Consider the following 5,179-nt stretch of genomic DNA (forward strand, 5'->3'; position numbering starts at 1 on the left):
TTGTTGTCCTCCATTTAGACACCTTTCTACAATTAACACATTGCTGCTGTGAGTTTTTCTATATTGCTTTCCTCCAGCTACCTTTCAATCCACCTGGAAGACAACTGGAATCAAGTCTGCAATTAATTTTTTTTACAAGAGATTGCATCAAATGCTTGGTGAAATCAACACTTATATCATTAACACAACTTCAATTATGCTGTCCCCTGACAGAAGGTTAGTATATCCCACAGGCTCTTGTGTAATCTTTTCCAGACATGCTTTTGGCTTTTGAGTGAGTGTTCTCAAAGTGCCAGGCACTGGAACATGGGTTCTTACTCTCATTATCTTACTGATTCTTCAAAACAATACCATGGAAAAAGAGATGCATTTTCTCATTTGTAGATGAGCACATTGAGTCCCTCTTTCTTCTGCACATGCTGTCCTTCCTGCCCAGAGATACTTTTTTCTCCAGTTTCTTCAGTTGATCAGCTCCTTATTCATCTTTCAAATTTTAACTCTTGTTAACTATCTTAAGAGATCCAGAAGACAGGCATATGAAACAGTGCTTAAGAAAGTGAAATTTGGAGCTAGATTGTTTAAGTATGAATGTGAACCCCGACATTTGCTAACTATGTCCTCAGGTTTCTCATCTGAAAAAATGGGAGCATTTGGAACATATACTGTTTTTATCATCCTTCTTTGTATATTGATGTTTTATTTCTGAGAAATGCCTTTAAAAGGAGGTGAAATACCCTTTATTTTCAATTCTTTCTTCCTGTTGGCTATAATGCAGAAGTGATGGCTAAAGCCACAGACATTGTATTACATAATGAAGTACCGTGGGATAAAAGACCATATATTGTAGAAGACCAAATGGAATCTGCCCAGGTCCTTGTCATTGTAAACAACCTACCTGTGGATATCTATGTGAACGAGAGGAAAACAAACAAACAAACAAACAAAAAGCTATATTTAAGCCACTTTTAGCGAGTTTTTCTGTCAGCTAAATCTATATGACTAAGAAAAAAGGAAGAGAATCAGAGATGAAGGTGCAACCAGGAATAAGGAATGTGCATTTATCTTACACTCACTTATGCTGGGTTACTGAGGATCAGAAACACACTCACATCTATTAATGAAGCACATGCATGCAAGTTTTAGATTTTTCTGGACAGCCCTTCATGCTGGAATTCTCATTTTCCTTTCTAGCCTCAGTTTTCTTCAGAGAAGACTTAATTTAGGATTAAATTGTGTATTAATTTACATCTACTTTTTCTATCAGAGTGAAAATTTTCTCTATTGTCATTTTCATGACTACTTAGCACTCTGCAAAATGTCTAGTACCTGAAAAACACTCAGTAATATTTGTGTCCGTATCCAAAATATATATTTTTGGAAAGTTTCTTTTATTAAAATCTATGTTCAAACTAAAAACAACCATCAAAATATATTTAAATGAATAAATAAAAATGGGCTAGGTACTTTAGTAAGTGCTGTGGAAACATTTTCTCATTTAATTCTCGTGGCAACTCTATGAGGTAGATGCTATAATTTTACAAAGAAAGAGGCCCTGAATCATAAGGTTAACAAATAACTGATATTGGATTGGTCCACAGATGCGTCTGACTCATGCACTATTTTATTATTCTCTTATTCTCCAGAAGAGTCACAATAACAAGAAACACCAAGAAGCTACAAAATGTTCCCTTTCTAACCATGTTCTACCACCTAAGCGCAATATTAGCAGCACAGTTTCTTCTCCCCAGGAGTATCAGACCAAGGGATATCCTCAAACCAGAGCTAAAGTGGATTATCTAATCAATGGCTTTGAGTCTATTTGATTCAATATGCTGTAGAAATTATTTATATGTGTGTGTGTTTATATATATATGTAATTAGAATGACAAATATGCATATATATGACATAACACATACACTTTTTTTCAAGAGAGCATATTCCACCCTAGTAGTTATATTTAGCATATTACCGAGCAGATGGGAACAAAGGATAGTAAAGAGATTAACTACTTATGTACACCAGAAATAAAAGTATGCTGTCCTCTTTATGGCAAGGGAGAAAATTCTTTTTAATATTAGTTTACCGAATGACGCTGTACTGGGGTCAGGTGTTTTCGCTTCTTGGTCCAAATGGTATTATCTTTTTTTTTTTTTTTTTTGTACTGTGATACAGGATGGTACTATGTCCTAACACCATCTGGATTTCAGTCAAGTTCCACCACTTACTGGCCGTGATAACAATCAAAAGGTTATTTAAACTCTGGACTTTAATTTTCTCTTCTGTGCATATGGGGATAATAAGAACACCTACTTCTCAAGGTTATGCTGAGGATTAAATTGGTTAATGCAGGTAAAGGTCTCGGATCTTCATGAGTTATTGAAATACACTATCTCTCTCCAAATGTTTACTTCCCTATTTCCACTGATAGTCAGAAATCAAGAACTGCCATGAGGGCGACTGCAGAGATAAATGTATATCATTTCCAGGACTATAGTTGAGGCAATATACATGGTTTCTAGCAAAGTAACTGGTGCATAGTGCACACTTCCTCTCCCATTTTCATTACAAAATGATTCCTAGAATGTTGCCTAGAAGCAATTAGCTAATTAGAAATGCAGGCTGTGAGACAGTGGGTCTAAGCTAACCCTGATCATGACAAAGAATATTTTGTCAGGATTAGAAAGTCTCAAATTTTTCTAAGACTGTGGCATGAGGTTTTCACAAATTGTGTCTCCTTGCTTCCTGCAGTCTTGGTCTGATCTGCTATTGGGTTTGGATTTTCTTTGTGCAAGAGGGTATTGAGAGGACCAATAAAGCTGATTTTATATCCTTGGCCATTATTTTCTCAAGGCAGTTGATTGACACCCAGCTATGCCTGTAGGCATTTTCTGAGTCACGCTGATTTCTAGGTCTTCTCTCAGTAAAAAAGGTGTGCTGACATTCATCCACATTTTGAACAGCTATACAAGGTTGGACTCTTTTATGAAGGAAAGAGGTGTTTTCCTCACTCTACTCCAACCATTTTATTTTTTTTTTTCCTGAGGGTTCCCCAGTGAACAAAAATCTGATACTATTGAATTAGACATATTTGCCCTGAGTTCCTATCCCTGCTGCATCTTAACTGTATGATGACAGTCACTTAGGCCCGTGTGAGCTTCTGCAGGTGTGAAATTGTGGTATAGATCTTTATTTTATAGCTATCACAAAGCTGTAAGGACAGAGAAGTAAAATGGGAAATGCTGACGTCATAAACAGGAGACATTAAACAAATGTAAACTATAAATACAGTTATTCAAATTACCCATCTTTGGGAGCCAGCCCCCAAACCCTGCTCTTTTTGAAGGCTTCCTTGATTACTCCAAGTCATAATGATTTGCCCTCCTTGGAACTCCTACTGAACAATACATACTTCGTAGTAATCGACTTGTTCTCTTAAGTATTTTACATCATTATTTTTTCTTCCCTAAGCTGTTTACCTCTCAGTTGCCCATGGGCCACTGAAACTGAGAAAAAAGAAACCACAGATAAGGGGAACTACTGTATAGGAAAAAAAAACAGTACATACTGGGTTCGGTACTATCTGGAGTTTTGAGCATCCACTGGGGGTCTTAGAACGTATCTTCCACCTAAACTCATTATATATAGAGACGTGTCATTTTTGACCTGGATGAGTTCTCCTCCATATCTGAGCAATGCTTAGCCCTCTTAGGAGTTCAGTAAGTACACAGCTGATAGAATTTAAGATTTAAATTTATTTTGAAGTTCAAACTCAGCACAACATACAAGGCCTATGATACCTTTGTAGGTGTACTATTCACCATCCTCAGAGCCAGTATTCCAGTTGCAACAAAAGAGTAACCAGCTCCTGAACACCATGCCCTTCATATCAGTTGCCTTTGCTCATGCTTTTCATTTTACCAGGAAGATTCTTCCTAGCCTTTCCACTTCTAAACTCTTATTCTTCTTTCAAGGCTCAGATAAAATCTATTTCCTCTTTCTGATCTTCCTTAGGCAGCATCACTGCTGCCAGTGTATGATATCATCCACAGTGATGTCCTCATCAGTGAAAACAATTCATACATCACGATGTAGTTATTTTGTGTTCATCTTCTCTTCTAAACTCTGACCACAAGGACAGAGAACACAGCTTTTCAAATATCTTTATCTATATCTATATCTATATCTATATCTATATCTATCTATATCTATAATATTTGGCACATCACGTAGTGTGTACTCATTTCCATTTGTTAAACTGGATTGATTTGATTTTCCTTTCTGGACTTAAAAAAGATCTACAATGAACATTTTTCACCAATTCATTAGCATTTGCATACTGACATCTTATTCTTTCTGACTACTAAGTGTCTGTCACTCTTCTTGATTTAGGTTAACATCTGGCATATCTTTAGGTTGATTTATCAGATTGCTTTCCCACCAGCTGCATGGCAACCAGCTGGCAGACCCTATCAGTTTGACTGTTCCTGGTTCCATCTAAATCTGTCAGTTCAGGTGCCTTTAGGATTACAAATACTAAATCTGATCGTGCTTGAGAATCTCAGAGTATGGCAAAACTATTAAACTCTCACTGTAAATCTGAGAAGTGCTAAAACTTTTTTTTTTTTAATTTAGATATGGATACAGTTAGCCTTATCTGTAATTGAGCCAATGAAAAAAGTTAAATGCATCATCTTGAATCAATACCTTGGTTTTGGCACTTATTAAGTTTTTGACTTTGGGCAAGTCACTAATCCACTGAACTGCAGTTTTCCCCTCTATAAAATGGGGGATAAAACAGACTTGTGAAGATTACATTGTGATGCTTATAAAGTCCTTAGCACAGTACTCAGCACATAATAAAATCTCAATAAACAATAAATATTATGGCAATGATTCACCTTAATATTCTCTAAAGTCTACTGTGTTGTAGGCTTATGTTAGGGATTGACACAGACCTATGAAAGTAGAGATGGCTAAAGGGATTCTTGCCCTCAAAGACTTCCTTCAGTCATGTTGGAACAACAATAAGATAAATTGTAAAAATTATGACAGGGTGATTCGAGAGCAATGCTGGAGATATGCAGAAGGTGGAGGAGCACAGAGAACAGAAATGTTACTCAACCCAATGAGTTAAGGAAGGATCCCTAGATAATGAGGCAGCTTAAGGAACAGGAAAAT

This window comes from Pteropus vampyrus, unplaced genomic scaffold (genome assembly GCF_000151845.1).
Source record: "Pteropus vampyrus isolate Shadow unplaced genomic scaffold, Pvam_2.0 Scaffold218, whole genome shotgun sequence".
Classification (NCBI taxonomy): Eukaryota; Metazoa; Chordata; class Mammalia; order Chiroptera; family Pteropodidae; genus Pteropus; species Pteropus vampyrus.